The sequence below is a fragment of the Oncorhynchus kisutch genome, linkage group LG5 (assembly GCF_002021735.2).
Source record: "Oncorhynchus kisutch isolate 150728-3 linkage group LG5, Okis_V2, whole genome shotgun sequence".
Taxonomy (NCBI): Eukaryota; Metazoa; Chordata; class Actinopteri; order Salmoniformes; family Salmonidae; genus Oncorhynchus; species Oncorhynchus kisutch.
The window spans coordinates 546,150-570,103 of NC_034178.2; the positions used below are offsets into that span (position 1 = coordinate 546,150).

At 46.5% G+C, this 23,954-nt stretch overlaps 1 protein-coding gene across 1 annotated transcript in view; it reads left to right on the forward strand.

Moving 5' to 3' along the window:
- LOC116374070 (inactive dual specificity phosphatase 27-like) overlaps nucleotides 1–23,954 on the forward strand; it is a 168,559-nt gene that overhangs the window by 9,867 nt on the left and 134,738 nt on the right.

Consider the following 23,954-nt stretch of genomic DNA (forward strand, 5'->3'; position numbering starts at 1 on the left):
CTTCATGTCCACATCCTGGTTCAACCCTAATCCTACCTTCATGTCCACATCCTGGTTCAACCCTAATCCTAGCTTCATGTCCACATCCTGGTTCAAACCTAATCCAACCTTCATGTCCACATCCTGGTTCAATCCTAACACAACCCAAGCTTCATGTCCACATCCTGGTTAAATCCTAATCCTAACTTGCTTCATGTCCACATCCTGGTTCAACCTAATCCTACCTTCATGTCCACATCCTGGTTCAATCCTAATCCTAACCTAGTTCATGTCCACATCCTGGTTCAACCCTAACCCTAGCTTCATGTCCACATCCTGGTCAATCCTAATCCTAACCCTAGCTTCATGTCCACATCCTGGTTCAACTCTAACCCTAGCTTCATGTCCACATCCTGGTTCAACCTAATCCTACCTTCATGTCCACATCCTGGTTCAATCCTAATCCTACCCTAGCTTCATGTCCACATCCTGGTTCAACCCTAATCCTACCTTCATGTCCACATCCTGGTTCAACCCTAATCCTAACCCAACTTCATGTCCACATCCTGGTTCAACCCTAACCCTAGCTTCATGTCCACATCCTGGTTCAATCCTAATCCTAACCCTAGCTTCATGTCCACATCCTGGTTCAACCCTAACCCTAGCTTCATGTCACATCCTGGTTCAACCCTAACCCTAGCTTCATGTCCACATCCTGGTTCAACCCTAACCCTACCTTCATGTCCACATCCTGGTTCAATCCAAATCCTAACCCTAGCTTCATGTCCACATCCTGGTTCAAACCTAAACCTAACCCTAGCTTCATGTCCACATCCTGGTTAAACCCTAATCCTAACCCCTAGCTCATGTCCACATCCTTGGTTCAACCTAACCCTAGCTTTCATGTCCACATCCTCGGTTCAACCCTAATCCTAACCCTAGCTTCATGTCCACATCCTGGTTCAACCCTAACCCTAGCTTCATGTCCACATCCTGGTTCAAATCCAATCCTAACCCTACCTTCATGTCCACATCCTGGTTCAACCCCAATCCTAACCACAGCTTCATGTCCACATCCTGGTTCAACCCTAACCCTAGCTTCATGTCCACATACTGGTTCAAACCTTATCCTAACCCAAGCTTCACGTCCACATCCTGGTTCAACCCTGACCCTAGCTTCATGTCCACATCCTGGTTAAATCCTAATCCTACCTTCATGCCCACATCCTGGTTGAATCCTAATTCTAACCCTACCTTCATGTCCACATCCTGGTTCAACCCTAACCCTAGCTTCATGTCCACATCCTGGTTCAACCCTAATCCTACCTTCATGTCCACATCCTGGTTCAACCCTAACCCTAGCTTCATGTCCACATCCTGGTTCAACCCTAATCCTACCTTCATGTCCACATCCTGGTTCAACCCTAAACCTAGCTTCATGTCCACATCCTGGTTCAATCCTAAAACTACCTTCATGTCAACATCCTGGTTAAATCCTAATCCTAACTCTAGCTTCATGTCCACATCCTGGTTCAACCCTAATCCTACCTTCATGTCCACATCCTGGTTCAATCCAAACCCTAACCGTAGCTTCATGTCCTCATCCCAGTCCAACCCTAACCCTAGGTTCATGTCCACATCCTTGTTCAATCCTAATCCTAACCCTAGCTTCATGTCCACATCCTGGTTCAACCGTAATCCTACCTTCATGTCCACATTCTGGTTCAATACTAATCCTAACCCTGGCTTCATGTCCACATCCTGGTTCGACCCTAATCCTACCTTCATGTCGACATCCTTGTTCAAACCTAATCCTAACCCGAACTTCATGTCCACATCCTGGTTCAACCCGAATACTACCTTCATGTCCACATCCTGGTTCAAACCTAATCCTAACCCTAACTTCACGTCCACATCCTGGTTCAACCCTAACCCTAGCTTCATGTCCACATACTGGTTCAAACCTAATCCTAACCCTAACTTCACGTCCACATCCTGGTTCAACCCTAACCATAGCTTCATGTCCACATCCTGGTTCAATCCGAATCCTAATCCTACCTTCATGTCCACATCCTGGTTCAACCCTAACCCTAGCTTCATGTCCACATCCTGGTTCAATCCTAATCCTAACCCTAGCTTCATGTCCACATCCTGGTTCAATCCCAATCCTAACCCTAGCTTCATGTCCACATCCTGGTTCAAAACCCAATCCTAACCCTACCTTCATGTCCACATCCTGGTTCAACCCTAATCCTAACCACAGCTTCATGTCCACATCCTGGTTCAACCCTAACCCTAGCTTCATGTCCACATCCTGGTTCAAACCTAATCCTAACCCAAGCTTCACGTCCACATCCTGGTTCAACCCTGACCCTAGCTTCATGTCCACATCCTGGTTAAATCCTAATCCTAATCCTACCTTCATGTCCACATCCTGGTTGAATCCTAATTCTAACCCTAACTTCATGTCCACTTCCTGGTTCAACCCTAATCCTACCTTCATGTCCACATCCTGGTTCAACCCTAACCCTAGCTTCATGTCCACATCCTGGTTCAACCCTAATCCTACCTTCATGTCCACATCCTGGTTCAACCCTAATCCTACCCTTCATGTCCACATCCTGGTTCAACTCTAACCCTAGCTTCATGTCCACATCCTGGTTCAAACCTAATTCAACCTTCATGTGCACATCCTGGTTCAATCCTAATCACAACCCAAGCTTTGTGTCCACATCCTGGTTAAATCCTAATCCTAACTCTAGCTTCATGTCCACATCCTGGTTCAACCCTAATCCTACCTTCATGTCCACATCCTGGTTCAATCCAAACCCTAACCCTAGGTTCATGTCCACATCCCAGTCCAACCCTAACCCTAGCTTCATGTCCACAACCTTGTTCAATCCTAATCCTAACCCTAGCTTCATGTGCACCTCCTGGTTCAACTCTAACCCTGACTTCATGTCCACATCCTGGTTCAACCCTAATCCTACCTTCATGTCCACATCCTGGTTCAATCCTAATCACAACCCAAGCTTTGTGTCCACATCCTGGTTCAAGCCTAATCCTACCTTCATGTCCACATCCTGGTTCAAAACTAGCTTCATATCCACATCCTGGTTCAACCCTAACCCTACCTTCATGTCCACATCCTGGTTCGACCCTAAACCTAGCTTCATGTCCACATCCTGGTTCAACCCGAATACTACCTTAATGTCCACATCCTGGTTCAAACCTAATCCTAACCCTAACTTCACGTCCACATCCTGGTTCAACCCTAACCCTAGCTTCATGTCCACATCCTGGTTCAATCCGAATCCTAATCCTACCTTCATGTCGACATCCTGGTTCAACCCTAACCCTAGCTTCATGTCCACATCCTGGTTCAATCCCAATCCTAACCCTAGCTTCATGTCCACATCCTGGTTCAAACCCAATCCTAACCCTACCTTCATGTCCACATCCTGGTTCAACCCTAATCCTAACCACAGCTTCATGTCCACATCCTGGTTCAACCCTAACCCTAGCTTCATGTCCACATCCTGGTTCAAACCTAATCCTAACCCAAGCTTCACGTCCACATCCTGGTTCAACCCTGACCCTAGCTTCATGTCCACATCCTGGTTAAATCCTAATCCTAATCCTACCTTCATGTCCACATCCTGGTTGAATCCTAATTCTAACCCTAACTTCATGTCCACTTCCTGGTTCAACCCTAATCCTACCTTCATGTCCACATCCTGGTTCAACCCTAACCCTAGCTTCATGTCCACATCCTGGTTCAACCCTAATCCTACCTTCATGTCCACATCCTGGTTCAACCCTAATCCTACCTTCATGTCCACATCCTGGTTCAACCCTAACCCTAGCTTCATGTCCACATCCTGGTTCAAACCTAATTCAACCTTCATGTGCACATCCTGGTTCAATCCTAATCACAACCCAAGCTTTGTGTCCACATCCTGGTTAAATCCTAATCCTAACTCTAGCTTCATGTCCACATCCTGGTTCAACCCTAATCCTACCTTCATGTCCACATCCTGGTTCAACCCTAATCCTACCTTCATGTCCACATCCTGGTTCAATCCAAACCCTAACCCTAGGTTCATGTCCACATCCCAGTCCAACCCTAACCCTAGCTTCATGTCCACAACCTTGTTCAATCCTAATCCTAACCCTAGCTTCATGTGCACCTCCTGGTTCAACTCTAACCCTGACTTCATGTCCACATCCTGGTTCAACCCTAATCCTACCTTCATGTCCACATCCTGGTTCAATCCTAATCACAACCCAAGCTTTGTGTCCACATCCTGGTTCAAGCCTAACCCTACCTTCATGTCCACATCCTGGTTCGACCCTAAACCTAGCTTCATGTCCACATCCTGGTTCAACCCTAATCCTACCTTCATGTCCACATCCTGGTTCAATCCAAACCCTAACCCTAGGTTCATGTCCACATCCCAGTCCAACCTTAACCCTAGCTTCATGTCCACAACCTTGTTCAATCCTAATCCTAACCCTAGCTTCATGTGCACCTCCTGGTTCAACTCTAACCCTGACTTCATGTCCACATCCTGGTTCAACCCTAATCCTACCTTCATGTCCACATCCTGGTTCAATCCAAACCCTAACCCTAGGTTCATGTCCACATCCCAGTCCAACCTTAACCCTAGCTTCATGTCCACATCCTGGTTAAATCCTAATCCTAATCCTACCTTCATGTCCACATCCTGGTTGAATCCTAATTCTAACCCTAACTTCATGTCCACATCCTGGTTCAACCCTAACCGTAGCTTCATGTCCACATCCTGGTTCAATCCGAAACCTAATCCTACCTTCATGTCGACATCCTGGTTCAACCCTAACCCTAGCTTCATGTCCACATCCTGGTTCAATCCTAATCCTAACCCTAGCTTCATGTCCACATCCTGGTTCAATCCCAATCCTAATCCTACCTTCATGTCCACATCCTGGTTCAACCCTAATCCTACCTTCATGTCCACATCCTGGTTCAACCCTAATCCTACCTTCATGTCCACATCCTGGTTAAATCCTAATCCTAATCCTACCTTCATGTCCACATCCTGGTTGAATCCTAATTCTAACCCTAACTTCATGTCCACTTCCTGGTTCAACCCTAATCCTACCTTCATGTCCACATCCTGGTTCAACCCTAACCCTAGCTTCATGTCCACATCCTGGTTCAACCCTAATCCTACCTTCATGTCCACATCCTGGTTCAACCCTAATCCTACCTTCATGTGCACCTCCTGGTTCAACTCTAACCCTAGCTTCATCTCCACATCCTGGTTCAAACCTAATCCAACCTTCATGTCCACATCCTGGTTCAATCCTAATCACAACCCAAGCTTTGTGTCCACATCCTGGTTAAATCCTAATCCTAACTCTAGCTTCATGTCCACATCCTGGTTCAACCCTAATCCTACCTTCATGTCCACATCCTGGTTCAATCCAAACCCTAACCCTAGGTTCATGTCCACATCCCAGTCCAACCTTAACCCTAGCTTCATGTCCACAACCTTGTTCAATCCTAATCCTAACCCTAGCTTCATGTGCACCTCCTGGTTCAACTCTAACCCTGACTTCATGTCCACATCCTGGTTCAACCCTAATCCTACCTTCATGTCCACATCCTGGTTCAATCCTAATCACAACCCAAGCTTTGTGTCCACATCCTGGTTCAAGCCTAATCCTACCTTCATGTCCACATCCTGGTTCAAACCTAGCTTCATATCCACATCCTGGTTCAACCCTAACCCTACCTTCATGTCCACATCCTGGTTCGACCCTAAACCTAGCTTCATGTCCACATCCTGGTTCAACACGAATACTACCTTCATTTCCACATCCTGGTTCAAACCTAATCCTAACCCTAACTTCACGTCCACATCCTGGTTCAACCCTAACCCTAGCTTCATGTCCACATCCTGGTTCAATCCGAATCCTAATCCTACCTTCATGTCGACATCCTGGTTCAACCCTAACCCTAGCTTCATGTCCACATCCTGGTTCAATCCTAATCCTAACCCTAGCTTCATGTCCACATCCTGGTTCAATCCCAATCCTAACCCTAGCTTCATGTCCACATCCTGGTTCAATCCCAATCCTAACCCTACCTTCATGTCCACATTCTGGTTCAACCCTAATCCTAACCACAGCTTCATGTCCACATCCTGGTTCAACCCTAACCCTAGCTTCATGTCCACATCCTGGTTCAAACGTATCCTAACCCAAGCTTCACGTCCAACATCCTGGTTCAACCCTAATCCTACCTTCATGTCCACATCCTGGTTCAACCCTAATCCTACCTTCATGTCCACATCTGGTTCAACCCTAATCCTACCTTCATGTCCACATCCTGGTTCAACTCTAACCCTAGCTTCATGTCCACATCCTGGTTCAAACCTAATCCAACCTTCATGTCCACATCCTGGTTCAATCCTAATCACAACCCAAGCTTTGTGTCCACATCCTGGGTTAAATCCTAATCCTAACTCTAGCTTCTTGTCCACATCCTGGTTCAACCCTAATCCTACCTTCATGTCCACATTCTGGTTCAATCCAAACCCTAACCCTAGGTTCATGTTCACATCCCAGTCCAACCCTAACCCTAGCTTCATGTCCACAACCTTGTTCAATCCTAATCCTAACCCTAGCTTCATGTCCACATCCTGGTTCAACTCTAACCCTAGCTTCATGTCCACATCCTTATTCAACCCTAATCCTACCTTCATGTCCACATTCTGGTTCAATTCTAATCCTAACCCAATCTTCATGTCCACATCCTGGTTCAACCCTAATCCTACCTTCATGTCCACATTCTGGTTCAACCCTAATCCTAACCCAAGCTTCATGTCCACATCCCTGGTTCAACCCTAAACTTAGCTTCATGTCCACATTCATGTTCAATCCTAATCCTAACCCAAGCTTCACGTCCACATCCTGGTTCAACCTAACCCTAGCTTCATGTCCACTTCTGGTGTCGACCCTAACCCAAGCTTCATGTCCCACATCCTGGTTCAACCCTAAAGCTACCTTCATGTCCACATCCTGGTTTCAATCCAAATCCTAACCCTAGCTTCATGTCACATCCTGGTTCAAACCTAAACCTAACCCTAGCTTTCATGTCCACATCCTGGTTAAACCCTAATCCTAACCCTAGCTTCATGTCCACATCCTGGTTCAACCCTAACCCTAGCTTCATGTCCACATCCTGGTTCACCCTAATCCTAACCCTAGCTTCATGTCCACATCCTGGTTCAACCCTAACCCTAGCTTCATGTCCACATCCTGGTTCAAATCCAATCCTAACCCTACCTCATGTCCACATCCTGGTTCAACCCCAATCCTAACACAGCTTCATGTCCACATCTGGTTCAACCCCTAACCCTAGCTTCATGTCCACATACTGGTTCAAACCTTATCCTAACCCAAGCTTCACGTCCACATCCTGGTTCAACCTGACCCTAGCTTCATGTCCACATCCTGGTTAAATCCTAATCCTACCTTCATGCCCACATCCTGGTTGAATCCTAATTCTAACCCTACCTTCATGTCCACATCCTGGTTCAACCCTAACCCTAGCTTCATGTCCACATCCTGGTTCAACCCTAATCCTACCTTCATGTCCACATCCTGGTTCAACCCTAACCCTAGCTTCATGTCCACATCCTGGTTCAACCCTAATCCTACCTTCATGTCCACATCCTGGTTCAACCCTAAACCTAGCTTCATGTCCACATCCTGGTTCAATCCTAAAACTACCTTCATGTCAACATCCTGGTTAAAGTCCTAATCCTAACTCTAGCTTCATGTCCACATCCTGGTTCAACCCTAATCCTACCTTCATGTCCACATCCTGGTTCAATCCAAACCCTAACCGTAGCTTCATGTCCTCATCCCAGTCCAACCCTAACCCTAGGTTCATGTCCACATCCTTGTTCAATCCTAATCCTAACCCTAGCTTCATGTCCACATCCTGGTTCAACCGTAATCCTACCTTCATGTCCACATTCTGGTTCAATACTAATCCTAACCCTGGCTTCATGTCCACATCCTGGTTCAATCCTAATCCTACCTTCATGTCGACATCCTTGTTCAAACCTAATCCTAACCCGAACTTCATGTCCACATCCTGGTTCAACCCGAATACTACCTTCATGTCCACATCCTGGTTCAAACCTAATCCTAACCCTAACTTCACGTCCACATCCTGGTTCAACCCTAACCCTAGCTTCATGTCCACATACTGGTTCAAACCTAATCCTAACCCTAACTTCACGTCCACATCCTGGTTCAACCCTAACCATAGCTTCATGTCCACATCCTGGTTCAATCCGAATCCTAATCCTACCTTCATGTCCACATCCTGGTTCAACCCTAACCCTAGCTTCATGTCCACATCCTGGTTCAATCCTAATCCTAACCCTAGCTTCATGTCCACATCCTGGTTCAATCCCAATCCTAACCCTAGCTTCATGTCCACATCCTGGTTCAAACCCAATCCTAACCCTACCTTCATGTCCACATCCTGGTTCAACCCTAATCCTAACCACAGCTTCATGTCCACATCCTGGTTCAACCCTAACCCTAGCTTCATGTCCACATCCTGGTTCAAACCTAATCCTAACCCAAGCTTCACGTCCACATCCTGGTTCAACCCTGACCCTAGCTTCATGTCCACATCCTGGTTAAATCCTAATCCTAATCCTACCTTCATGTCCACATCCCAGTTGAATCCTAATTCTAACCCTAACTTCATGTCCACTTCCTGGTTCAACCCTAATCCTACCTTCATGTCCACATCCTGGTTCAACCCTAACCCTAGCTTCATGTCCACATCCTGGTTCAACCCTAATCCTACCTTCATGTCCACATCCTGGTTCAACCCTAATCCTACCTTCATGTCCACATCCTGGTTCAACTCTAACCCTAGCTTCATGTCCACATCCTGGTTCAAACCTAATTCAACCTTCATGTGCACATCCTGGTTCAATCCTAATCACAACCCAAGCTTTGTGTCCACATCCTGGTTAAATCCTAATCCTAACTCTAGCTTCATGTCCACATCCTGGTTCAACCCTAATCCTACCTTCATGTCCACATCCTGGTTCAATCCAAACCCTAACCCTAGGTTCATGTCCACATCCCAGTCCAACCCTAACCCTAGCTTCATGTCCACAACCTTGTTCAATCCTAATCCTAACCCTAGCTTCATGTGCACCTCCTGGTTCAACTCTAACCCTGACTTCATGTCCACATCCTGGTTCAACCCTAATCCTACCTTCATGTCCACATCCTGGTTCAATCCTAATCACAACCCAAGCTTTGTGTCCACATCCTGGTTCAAGCCTAATCCTACCTTCATGTCCACATCCTGGTTCAAAACTAGCTTCATATCCACATCCTGGTTCAACCCTAACCCTACCTTCATGTCCACATCCTGGTTCGACCCTAAACCTAGCTTCATGTCCACATCCTGGTTCAACCCGAATACTACCTTAATGTCCACATCCTGGTTCAAACCTAATCCTAACCCTAACTTCACGTCCACATCCTGGTTCAACCCTAACCCTAGCTTCATGTCCACATCCTGGTTCAATCCGAATCCTAATCCTACCTTCATGTCGACATCCTAGTTCAACCCTAACCCTAGCTTCATGTCCACATCCTGGTTCAATCCCAATCCTAACCCTAGCTTCATGTCCACATCCTGGTTCAAACCCAATCCTAACCCTACCTTCATGTCCACATCCTGGTTCAACCCTAATCCTAACCACAGCTTCATGTCCACATCCTGGTTCAACCCTAACCCTAGCTTCATGTCCACATCCTGGTTCAAACCTAATCCTAACCCAAGCTTCACGTCCACATCCTGGTTCAACCCTGACCCTAGCTTCATGTCCACATCCTGGTTAAATCCTAATCCTAATCCTACCTTCATGTCCACATCCTGGTTGAATCCTAATTCTAACCCTAACTTCATGTCCACTTCCTGGTTCAACCCTAATCCTACCTTCATGTCCACATCCTGGTTCAACCCTAACCCTAGCTTCATGTCCACATCCTGGTTCAACCCTAATCCTACCTTCATGTCCACATCCTGGTTCAACCCTAATCCTACCTTCATGTCCACATCCTGGTTCAACTCTAACCCTAGCTTCATGTCCACATCCTGGTTCAAACCTAATTCAACCTTCATGTGCACATCCTGGTTCAATCCTAATCACAACCCAAGCTTTGTGTCCACATCCTGATTATATCCTAATCCTAACTCTAGCTTCATGTCCACATCCTGGTTCAACCCTAATCCTACCTTCATGTCCACATCCTGGTTCAATCCAAACCCTAACCCTAGGTTCATGTCCACATCCCAGTCCAACCCTAACCCTAGCTTCATGTCCACAACCTTGTTCAATCCTAATCCTAACCCTAGCTTCATGTGCACCTCCTGGTTCAACTCTAACCCTGACTTCATGTCCACATCCTGGTTCAACCCTAATCCTACCTTCATGTCCACAACCTTGTTCAATCCTAATCCTAACCCTAGCTTCATGTGCACCTCCTGGTTCAACTCTAACCCTGACTTCATGTCCACATCCTGGTTCAACCCTAATCCTACCTTCATGTCCACATCCTGGTTCAATCCTAATCACAACCCAAGCTTTGTGTCCACATCCTGGTTCAAGCCTAATCCTACCTTCATGTCCACATCCTGGTTCGACCCTAAACCTAGCTTCATGTCCACATCCTGGTTCAACCCGAATACTACCTTAATGTCCACATCCTGGTTCAAACCTAATCCTAACCCTAACTTCACGTCCACATCCTGGTTCAACCCTAACCCTAGCTTCATGTCCACATCCTGGTTCAATCCGAATCCTAATCCTACCTTCATGTCGACATCCTGGTTCAACCCTAACCCTAGCTTCATGTCCACATCCTGGTTCAATCCTAATCCTAACCCTAGCTTCATGTCCACATCCTGGTTCAATCCCAATCCTAACCCTAGCTTCATGTCCACATCCTGGTTCAATCCCAATCCTAACCCTACCTTCATGTCCACATCCTGGTTCAACCCTAATCCTAACCACAGCTTCATGTCCACATCCTGGTTCAACCCTAACCCTAGCTTCATGTCCACATCCTGGTTCAAACCTAATCCTAACCCAAGCTACACGTCCACATCCTGGTTCAACCCTGACCCAAACTTCATGTCCACATCCTGGTTAAATCCTAATCCTAATCCTACCTTCATGTCCACATCCTGGTTGAATCCTAATTCTAACCCTAACTTCATGTCCACTTCCTGGTTCAACCCTAATCCTACCTTCATGTCCACATCCTGGTTCAACCCTATCCCTAGCTTCATGTCCACATCCTGGTTCAACCCTAATCCTACCTTCATGTCCACATCCTGGTTCAACCCTAATCCTACCTTCATGTCCACATCTTGGTTCAACTCTAACCCTAGCTTCATGTCCACATCCTGGTTCAAACCTAATCCAACCTTCATGTCCACATCCTGGTTAAATCCTAATCACAACCCAAGCTTTGTGTCCACATCCTGGTTAAATCCTAATCCTAACTCTAGCTTCTTGTCCACATCCTGGTTCAACCCTAATCCTACCTTCATGTCCACATTCTGGTTCAATCCAAACCCTAACCCTAGGTTCATGTCCACATCCCAGTCCAACCCTAACCCTAGCTTCATGTCCACAACCTTGTTCAATCCTAATCCTAACCCTAGCTTCATGTGCACCTCCTGGTTCAACTCTAACCCTGACTTCATGTCCACATCCTGGTTCAACCCTAATCCTACCTTTATGTCCACATCCTGGTTCAAGCCTAATCCTACCTTCATGTCCACATCCTGGTTCAAACCTAGCTTCATATCCACATCCTGGTTAAACCCTAACCCTACCTTCATGTCGACATCCTGGTTCAACCCTAACCCTAGCTTCATGTCCAAATCCTGGTTCAACCCTAATCCTAACCCTAGCTTCATGTCCACATCCTGGTTCAATCCCAATCCTAACCCTAGCTTCATGTCCACATCCTGGTTCAATCCCAATCCTAACCCTACCTTCATGTCCACATCCTGGTTCAACCCTAATCCTAACCCAAGCTTCATGTCCACATCCTGGTTCAACCCTAACCCTAGCTTCATGTCCACATCCTGGTTCAAACCTAATCCTAACCCAAGCTTCACGTCCACATCCTGGTTCAACCCTAACCCTAGCTTCATGTCCACATCCTGGTTCAATCCTAATCCTAACCCTAGCTTCATGTCCACATCCTGGTTCAATCCCAATCCTAACCCTAGCTTCATGTCCACATCCTGGTTCAATCCCAATCCTAACCCTACCTTCATGTCCACATCCTGGTTCAACCCTAATCCTAAACACAGCTTCATGTCCACATCCTGGTTCAACCCTAACCCTAGCTTCATGTCCACATCCTGGTTCAAACCTAATCCTAACCCAAGCTTCACGTCCACATCCTGGTTCAACCCTGACCCTAGCTTCATGTCCACATCCTGGTTAATTCAATCCTAATCCTAATCCTACCTTCATGTCCACATCCTGGTTGAATCCTAATTCTAACCCTAACTTCATGTCCACTTCCTGGTTCAACCCTAATCCTACCTTCATGTCCACATCCTGGTTCAACCCTAATCCTACCTTCATGTCCACATCCTGGTTCAATCCTAATCACAACCCAAGCTTTGTGTCCACATCCTGGTTCAAGCCTAATCCTACCTTCATGTCCACATCCTGGTTCAAAACTAGCTTCATATCCACATCCTGGTTCAACCCTAACCCTACCTTCATGTCCACATCCTGGTTCGACCCTAAACCTAGCTTCATGTCCACATCCTGGTTCAACCCGAATACTACCTTAATGTCCACATCCTGGTTCAAACCTAATCCTAACCCTAACTTCACGTCCACATCCTGGTTCAACCCTAACCCTAGCTTCATGTCCACATCCTGGTTCAATCCGAATCCTAATCCTACCTTCATGTCGACATCCTGGTTCAACCCTAACCCTAGCTTCATGTCCACATCCTGGTTCAATCCTAATCCTAACCCTAGCTTCATGTCCACATCCTGGTTCAATCCCAATCCTAACCCTAGCTTCATGTCCACATCCTGGTTCAATCCCAATCCTAACCCTACCTTCATGTCCACATCCTGGTTCAACCCTAATCCTAACCACAGCTTCATGTCCACATCCTGGTTCAACCCTAACCCTAGCTTCATGTCCACATCCTGGTTCAAACCTAATCCTAACCCAAGCTACACATCCACATCCTGGTTCAACCCTGACCCAAACTTCATGTCCACATCCTGGTTAAATCCTAATCCTAATCCTACCTTCATGTCCACATCCTGGTTGAATCCTAATTCTAACCCTAACTTCATGTCCACTTCCTGGTTCAACCCTAATCCTACCTTCATGTCCACATCCTGGTTCAACCCTATCCCTAGCTTCATGTCCACATCCTGGTTCAACCCTAATCCTACCTTCATGTCCACATCCTGGTTCAACCCTAATCCTACCTTCATGTCCACATCTTGGTTCAACTCTAACCCTAGCTTCACGTCCACATCCTGGTTCAAACCTAATCCAACCTTCATGTCCACATCCTGGTTAAATCCTAATCACAACCCAAGCTTTGTGTCCACATCCTGGTTAAATCCTAATCCTAACTCTAGCTTCTTGTCCACATCCTGGTTCAACCCTAATCCTACCTTCATGTCCACATTCTGGTTCAATCCAAACCCTAACCCTAGGTTCATGTCCACATCCCAGTCCAACCCTAACCCTAGCTTCATGTCCACAACCTTGTTCAATCCTAATCCTAACCCTAGCTTCATGTGCACCTCCTGGTTCAACTCTAACCCTGACTTCATGTCCACATCCTGGTTCAACCCTAATCCTACCTTTATGTCCACATCCTGGTTCAAGCCTAATCCTACCTTCATGTCCACATCCTGGTTCAAACCTAGCTTCATATCCACATCCTGGTTAAACCCTAACCCTACCTTCATGTCGACATCCTGGTTCAACCCTAACCCTAGCTTCATGTCCACATCCTGGTTCAACCCTAATCCTAACCCTAGCTTCATGTCCACATCCTGGTTCAATCCCAATCCTAACCCTAGCTTCATGTCCACATCCTGGTTCAATCCCAATCCTAACCCTACCTTCATGTCCACATCCTGGTTCAACCCTAATCCTAACCCAAGCTTCATGTCCACATCCTGGTTCAACCCTAACCCTAGCTTCATGTCCACATCCTGGTTCAAACCTAATCCTAACCCAAGCTTCACGTCCACATCCTGGTTCAACCCTAACCCTAGCTTCATGTCCACATCCTGGTTCAATCCTAATCCTAACCCTAGCTTCATGTCCACATCCTGGTTCAATCCCAATCCTAACCCTAGCTTCATGTCCACATCCTGGTTCAATCCCAATCCTAACCCTACCTTCATGTCCACATCCTGGTTCAACCCTAATCCTAAACACAGCTTCATGTCCACATCCTGGTTCAACCCTAACCCTAGCTTCATGTCCACATCCTGGTTCAAACCTAATCCTAACCCAAGCTTCACGTCCACATCCTGGTTCAACCCTGACCCTAGCTTCATGTCCACATCCTGGTTAATTCAATCCTAATCCTAATCCTACCTTCATGTCCACATCCTGGTTCAATCCTAAAACTACCTTCATGTCAACATCCTGGTTAAATCCTAATCCTAACTCTAGCTTCATGTCCACATCCTGGTTCAACCCTAATCCTACCTTCATGTCCACATCCTGGTTCAATCCAAACCCTAACCGTAGCTTCATGTCCTCATCCCAGTCCAACCCTAACCCTAGGTTCATGTCCACATCCTTGTTCAATCCTAATCCTAACCCTAGCTTCATGTCCACATCCTGGTTCAACCGTAATCCTACCTTCATGTCCACATTCTGGTTCAATACTAATCCTAACCCTGGCTTCATGTCCACATCCTGGTTCAATCCTAATCCTACCTTCATGTCGACATCCTTGTTCAAACCTAATCCTAACCCGAACTTCATGTCCACATCCTGGTTCAACCCGAATACTACCTTCATGTCCACATCCTGGTTCAAACCTAATCCTAACCCTAACTTCACGTCCACATCCTGGTTCAACCCTAACCCTAGCTTCATGTCCACATACTGGTTCAAACCTAATCCTAACCCTAACTTCACGTCCACATCCTGGTTCAACCCTAACCATAGCTTCATGTCCACATCCTGGTTCAATCCGAATCCTAATCCTACCTTCATGTCCACATCCTGGTTCAACCCTAACCCTAGCTTCATGTCCACATCCTGGTTCAATCCTAATCCTAACCCTAGCTTCATGTCCACATCCTGGTTCAATCCCAATCCTAACCCTAGCTTCATGTCCACATCCTGGTTCAAACCCAATCCTAACCCTACCTTCATGTCCACATCCTGGTTCAACCCTAATCCTAACCACAGCTTCATGTCCACATCCTGGTTCAACCCTAACCCTAGCTTCATGTCCACATCCTGGTTCAAACCTAATCCTAACCCAAGCTTCACGTCCACATCCTGGTTCAACCCTGACCCTAGCTTCATGTCCACATCCTGGTTCAATCCCAATCCTAACCCTAGCTTCATGTCCACATCCTGGTTCAATCCCAATCCTAACCCTAGCTTCATGTCCACATCCTGGTTCAATCCCAATCCTAACCCTACCTTCATGTCCACATCCTGGTTCAACCCTAATCCTAACCCAAGCTTCATGTCCACATCCTGGTTCAACCCTAACCCTAGCTTCATGTCCACATCCTGGTTCAAACCTAATCCTAACCCAAGCTTCACGTCCACATCCTGGTTCAACCCTAACCCTAGCTTCATGTCCACATCCTGGTTCAATCCTAATCCTAACCCTAGCTTCATGTCCACATCCTGGTTCAATCCCAATCCTAACCCTAGCTTCATGTCCACATCCTGGTTCAATCCCAATCCTAACCCTACCTTCATGTCCACATCCTGGTTCAACCCTAATCCTAAACACAGCTTCATGTCCACATCCTGGTTCAACCCTAACCCTAGCTTCATGTCCACATCCTGGTTCAAACCTAATCCTAACCCAAGCTTCACGTCCACATCCTGGTTCAACCCTGACCCTAGCTTCATGTCCACATCCTGGTTAATTCAATCCTAATCCTAATCCTACCTTCATGTCCACATCCTGGTTCAATCCTAAAACTACCTTCATGTCAACATCCTGGTTAAATCCTAATCCTAACTCTAGCTTCATGTCCACATCCTGGTTCAACCCTAATCCTACCTTCATGTCCACATCCTGGTTCAATCCAAACCCTAACCGTAGCTTCATGTCCTCATCCCAGTCCAACCCTAACCCTAGGTTCATGTCCACATCCTTGTTCAATCCTAATCCTAACCCTAGCTTCATGTCCACATCCTGGTTCAACCGTAATCCTACCTTCATGTCCACATTCTGGTTCAATACTAATCCTAACCCTGGCTTCATGTCCACATCCTGGTTCAATCCTAATCCTACCTTCATGTCGACATCCTTGTTCAAACCTAATCCTAACCCGAACTTCATGTCCACATCCTGGTTCAACCCGAATACTACCTTCATGTCCACATCCTGGTTCAAACCTAATCCTAACCCTAACTTCACGTCCACATCCTGGTTCAACCCTAACCCTAGCTTCATGTCCACATACTGGTTCAAACCTAATCCTAACCCTAACTTCACGTCCACATCCTGGTTCAACCCTAACCATAGCTTCATGTCCACATCCTGGTTCAATCCGAATCCTAATCCTACCTTCATGTCCACATCCTGGTTCAACCCTAACCCTAGCTTCATGTCCACATCCTGGTTCAATCCTAATCCTAACCCTAGCTTCATGTCCACATCCTGGTTCAATCCCAATCCTAACCCTAGCTTCATGTCCACATCCTGGTTCAAACCCAATCCTAACCCTACCTTCATGTCCACATCCTGGTTCAACCCTAATCCTAACCACAGCTTCATGTCCACATCCTGGTTCAACCCTAACCCTAGCTTCATGTCCACATCCTGGTTCAAACCTAATCCTAACCCAAGCTTCACGTCCACATCCTGGTTCAACCCTGACCCTAGCTTCATGTCCACATCCTGGTTAAATCCTAATCCTAATCCTACCTTCATGTCCACATCCCAGTTGAATCCTAATTCTAACCCTAACTTCATGTCCACTTCCTGGTTCAACCCTAATCCTACCTTCATGTCCACATCCTGGTTCAACCCTAACCCTAGCTTCATGTCCACATCCTGGTTCAACCCTAATCCTACCTTCATGTCCACATCCTGGTTCAACCCTAATCCTACCTTCATGTCCACATCCTGGTTCAACTCTAACCCTAGCTTCATGTCCACATCCTGGTTCAAACCTAATTCAACCTTCATGTGCACATCCTGGTTCAATCCTAATCACAACCCAAGCTTTGTGTCCACATCCTGGTTAAATCCTAATCCTAACTCTAGCTTCATGTCCACATCCTGGTTCAACCCTAATCCTACCTTCATGTCCACATCCTGGTTCAATCCAAACCCTAACCCTAGGTTCATGTCCACATCCCAGTCCAACCCTAACCCTAGCTTCATGTCCACAACCTTGTTCAATCCTAATCCTAACCCTAGCTTCATGTGCACCTCCTGGTTCAACTCTAACCCTGACTTCATGTCCACATCCTGGTTCAACCCTAATCCTACCTTCATGTCCACATCCTGGTTCAATCCTAATCACAACCCAAGCTTTGTGTCCACATCCTGGTTCAAGCCTAATCCTACCTTCATGTCCACATCCTGGTTCAAAACTAGCTTCATATCCACATCCTGGTTCAACCCTAACCCTACCTTCATGTCCACATCCTGGTTCGACCCTAAACCTAGCTTCATGTCCACATCCTGGTTCAACCCGAATACTACCTTAATGTCCACATCCTGGTTCAAACCTAATCCTAACCCTAACTTCACGTCCACATCCTGGTTCAACCCTAACCCTAGCTTCATGTCCACATCCTGGTTCAATCCGAATCCTAATCCTACCTTCATGTCGACATCCTAGTTCAACCCTAACCCTAGCTTCATGTCCACATCCTGGTTCAATCCCAATCCTAACCCTAGCTTCATGTCCACATCCTGGTTCAAACCCAATCCTAACCCTACCTTCATGTCCACATCCTGGTTCAACCCTAATCCTAACCACAGCTTCATGTCCACATCCTGGTTCAACCCTAACCCTAGCTTCATGTCCACATCCTGGTTCAAACCTAATCCTAACCCAAGCTTCACGTCCACATCCTGGTTCAACCCTGACCCTAGCTTCATGTCCACATCCTGGTTAAATCCTAATCCTAATCCTACCTTCATGTCCACATCCTGGTTGAATCCTAATTCTAACCCTAACTTCATGTCCACTTCCTGGTTCAACCCTAATCCTACCTTCATGTCCACATCCTGGTTCAACCCTAACCCTAGCTTCATGTCCACATCCTGGTTCAACCCTAATCCTACCTTCATGTCCACATCCTGGTTCAACCCTAATCCTACCTTCATGTCCACATCCTGGTTCAACTCTAACCCTAGCTTCATGTCCACATCCTGGTTCAAACCTAATTCAACCTTCATGTGCACATCCTGGTTCAATCCTAATCACAACCCAAGCTTTGTGTCCACATCCTGATTATATCCTAATCCTAACTCTAGCTTCATGTCCACATCCTGGTTCAACCCTAATCCTACCTTCATGTCCACATCCTGGTTCAATCCAAACCCTAACCCTAGGTTCATGTCCACATCCCAGTCCAACCCTAACCCTAGCTTCATGTCCACAACCTTGTTCAATCCTAATCCTAACCCTAGCTTCATGTGCACCTCCTGGTTCAACTCTAACCCTGACTTCATGTCCACATCCTGGTTCAACCCTAATCCTACCTTCATGTCCACATCCTGGTTCAATCCTAATCACAACCCAAGCTTTGTGTCCACATCCTGGTTCAAGCCTAATCCTACCTTCATGTCCACATCCTGGTTCGACCCTAAACCTAGCTTCATGTCCACATCCTGGTTCAACCCGAATACTACCTTAATGTCCACATCCTGGTTCAAACCTAATCCTAACCCTAACTTCACGTCCACATCCTGGTTCAACCCTAACCCTAGCTTCATGTCCACATCCTGGTTCAATCCGAATCCTAATCCTACCTTCATGTCGACATCCTGGTTCAACCCTAACCCTAGCTTCATGTCCACATCCTGGTTCAATCCTAATCCTAACCCTAGCTTCATGTCCACATCCTGGTTCAATCCCAATCCTAACCCTAGCTTCATGTCCACATCCTGGTTCAATCCCAATCCTAACCCTACCTTCATGTCCACATCCTGGTTCAACCCTAATCCTAACCACAGCTTCATGTCCACATCCTGGTTCAACCCTAACCCTAGCTTCATGTCCACATCCTGGTTCAAACCTAATCCTAACCCAAGCTACACGTCCACATCCTGGTTCAACCCTGACCCAAACTTCATGTCCACATCCTGGTTAAATCCTAATCCTAATCCTACCTTCATGTCCACATCCTGGTTGAATCCTAATTCTAACCCTAACTTCATGTCCACTTCCTGGTTCAACCCTAATCCTACCTTCATGTCCACATCCTGGTTCAACCCTATCCCTAGCTTCATGTCCACATCCTGGTTCAACCCTAATCCTACCTTCATGTCCACATCCTGGTTCAACCCTAATCCTACCTTCATGTCCACATCTTGGTTCAACTCTAACCCTAGCTTCATGTCCACATCCTGGTTCAAACCTAATCCAACCTTCATGTCCACATCCTGGTTAAATCCTAATCACAACCCAAGCTTTGTGTCCACATCCTGGTTAAATCCTAATCCTAACTCTAGCTTCTTGTCCACATCCTGGTTCAACCCTAATCCTACCTTCATGTCCACATTCTGGTTCAATCCAAACCCTAACCCTAGGTTCATGTCCACATCCCAGTCCAACCCTAACCCTAGCTTCATGTCCACAACCTTGTTCAATCCTAATCCTAACCCTAGCTTCATGTGCACCTCCTGGTTCAACTCTAACCCTGACTTCATGTCCACATCCTGGTTCAACCCTAATCCTACCTTTATGTCCACATCCTGGTTCAAGCCTAATCCTACCTTCATGTCCACATCCTGGTTCAAACCTAGCTTCATATCCACATCCTGGTTAAACCCTAACCCTACCTTCATGTCGACATCCTGGTTCAACCCTAACCCTAGCTTCATGTCCACATCCTGGTTCAACCCTAATCCTAACCCTAGCTTCATGTCCACATCCTGGTTCAATCCCAATCCTAACCCTAGCTTCATGTCCACATCCTGGTTCAATCCCAATCCTAACCCTACCTTCATGTCCACATCCTGGTTCAACCCTAATCCTAACCCAAGCTTCATGTCCACATCCTGGTTCAACCCTAACCCTAGCTTCATGTCCACATCCTGGTTCAAACCTAATCCTAACCCAAGCTTCACGTCCACATCCTGGTTCAACCCTAACCCTAGCTTCATGTCCACATCCTGGTTCAATCCTAATCCTAACCCTAGCTTCATGTCCACATCCTGGTTCAATCCCAATCCTAACCCTAGCTTCATGTCCACATCCTGGTTCAATCCCAATCCTAACCCTACCTTCATGTCCACATCCTGGTTCAACCCTAATCCTAAACACAGCTTCATGTCCACATCCTGGTTCAACCCTAACCCTAGCTTCATGTCCACATCCTGGTTCAAACCTAATCCTAACCCAAGCTTCACGTCCACATCCTGGTTCAACCCTGACCCTAGCTTCATGTCCACATCCTGGTTAATTCAATCCTAATCCTAATCCTACCTTCATGTCCACATCCTGGTTGAATCCTAATTCTAACCCTAACTTCATGTCCACTTCCTGGTTCAACCCTAATCCTACCTTCATGTCCACATCCTGGTTCAACCCTAATCCTACCTTCATGTCCACATCCTGGTTCAATCCTAATCACAACCCAAGCTTTGTGTCCACATCCTGGTTCAAGCCTAATCCTACCTTCATGTCCACATCCTGGTTCAAAACTAGCTTCATATCCACATCCTGGTTCAACCCTAACCCTACCTTCATGTCCACATCCTGGTTCGACCCTAAACCTAGCTTCATGTCCACATCCTGGTTCAACCCGAATACTACCTTAATGTCCACATCCTGGTTCAAACCTAATCCTAACCCTAACTTCACGTCCACATCCTGGTTCAACCCTAACCCTAGCTTCATGTCCACATCCTGGTTCAATCCGAATCCTAATCCTACCTTCATGTCGACATCCTGGTTCAACCCTAACCCTAGCTTCATGTCCACATCCTGGTTCAATCCTAATCCTAACCCTAGCTTCATGTCCACATCCTGGTTCAATCCCAATCCTAACCCTAGCTTCATGTCCACATCCTGGTTCAATCCCAATCCTAACCCTACCTTCATGTCCACATCCTGGTTCAACCCTAATCCTAACCACAGCTTCATGTCCACATCCTGGTTCAACCCTAACCCTAGCTTCATGTCCACATCCTGGTTCAAACCTAATCCTAACCCAAGCTACACGTCCACATCCTGGTTCAACCCTGACCCAAACTTCATGTCCACATCCTGGTTAAATCCTAATCCTAATCCTACCTTCATGTCCACATCCTGGTTGAATCCTAATTCTAACCCTAACTTCATGTCCACTTCCTGGTTCAACCCTAATCCTACCTTCATGTCCACATCCTGGTTCAACCCTATCCCTAGCTTCATGTCCACATCCTGGTTCAACCCTAATCCTACCTTCATGTCCACATCCTGGTTCAACCCTAATCCTACCTTCATGTCCACATCTTGGTTCAACTCTAACCCTAGCTTCACGTCCACATCCTGGTTCAAACCTAATCCAACCTTCATGTCCACATCCTGGTTAAATCCTAATCACAACCCAAGCTTTGTGTCCACATCCTGGTTAAATCCTAATCCTAACTCTAGCTTCTTGTCCACATCCTGGTTCAACCCTAATCCTACCTTCATGTCCACATTCTGGTTCAATCCAAACCCTAACCCTAGGTTCATGTCCACATCCCAGTCCAACCCTAACCCTAGCTTCATGTCCACAACCTTGTTCAATCCTAATCCTAACCCTAGCTTCATGTGCACCTCCTGGTTCAACTCTAACCCTGACTTCATGTCCACATCCTGGTTCAACCCTAATCCTACCTTTATGTCCACATCCTGGTTCAAGCCTAATCCTACCTTCATGTCCACATCCTGGTTCAAACCTAGCTTCATATCCACATCCTGGTTAAACCCTAACCCTACCTTCATGTCGACATCCTGGTTCAACCCTAACCCTAGCTTCATGTCCACATCCTGGTTCAACCCTAATCCTAACCCTAGCTTCATGTCCACATCCTGGTTCAATCCCAATCCTAACCCTAGCTTCATGTCCACATCCTGGTTCAAATCCCAATCCTAACCCTACCTTCATGTCCACATCCTGGTTCAACCCTAATCCTAACCCAAGCTTCATGTCCACATCCTGGTTCAACCCTAACCCTAGCTTCATGTCCACATCCTGGTTCAAACCTAATCCTAACCCAAGCTTCACGTCCACATCCTGGTTCAACCCTACCCTAGCTTCATGTCCACATCCTGGTTCAATCCTAATCCTAACCCTAGCTTCATGTCCACATCCTGGTTCAATCCCAATCCTAACCCTAGACTTCATGTCCACATCCTGGTTCAACCCTAATCCTAACCACAGCTTCATGTCCACATCCTGGTTCAACCCTAACCCTAGCTTCATGTCCACATCCTGGTTCAAACCTAATCCTAACCCAAGCTTCACGTCCACCATCCTGGTTCAACCCTGACCCTAGCTTCATGTCCACATCCTGGTTATAATCCTAATCCTAATCCTACCTTCATGTCCACATCCTGGTTGAATCCTAATTCTAACCCTAACTTCATGTCCACTTCCTGGTTCAACCCTAATCCTACCTTCATGTCCACATCCTGGTTCAACCCCTAACCCTAGCTTCATGTCCACATCCTGGTTCAACCCTAATCCTACCTTCATGTCCACATCCTGGTTCAACCCTAATCCTACCTTCATGTCCACATCCTGGTTCAACTCTAACCCTAGCTTCATGTCCACATCCTGGTTCAAACCTAATTCAACCTTCATGTGCACATCCTGGTTCAATCCTAATCACAACCCAAGCTTGTGTCCACATCCTGGTTAAATCCTAATCCTAACTCTAGCTTCATGTCCACATCCTGGTTCAACCCTAATCCTACCTTCATGTCCACATCCTGGTTCAATCCAAACCCTAACCCTAGGTTCATGTCCACATCCCAGTCCAACCCTAACCCTAGCTTCATGTCCACAACCTTGTTCAATCCTAATCCTAACCCTAGCTTCATGTGCACCTCCTGGTTCAACTCTAACCCTGACTTCATGTCCACATCCTGGTTCAACCCTAATCCTACCTTCATGTCCACATCCTGGTTCAATCCTAATCACAACCCAAGCTTTGTGTCCACATCCTGGTTCAAGCCTAATCCTACCTTCATGTCCACATCCTGGTTCAAAACTAGCTTCATATCCACATCCTGGTTCAACCCTAACCCTACCTTCATGTCCACATCCTGGTTCGACCCTAAACCTAGCTTCATGTCCACATCCTGGTTCAACCCGAATACTACCTTAATGTCCACATCCTGGTTCAAACCTAATCCTAACCCTAACTTCACGTCCACATCCTGGTTCAACCCTAACCCTAGCTTCATGTCCACATCCTGGTTCAATCCGAATCC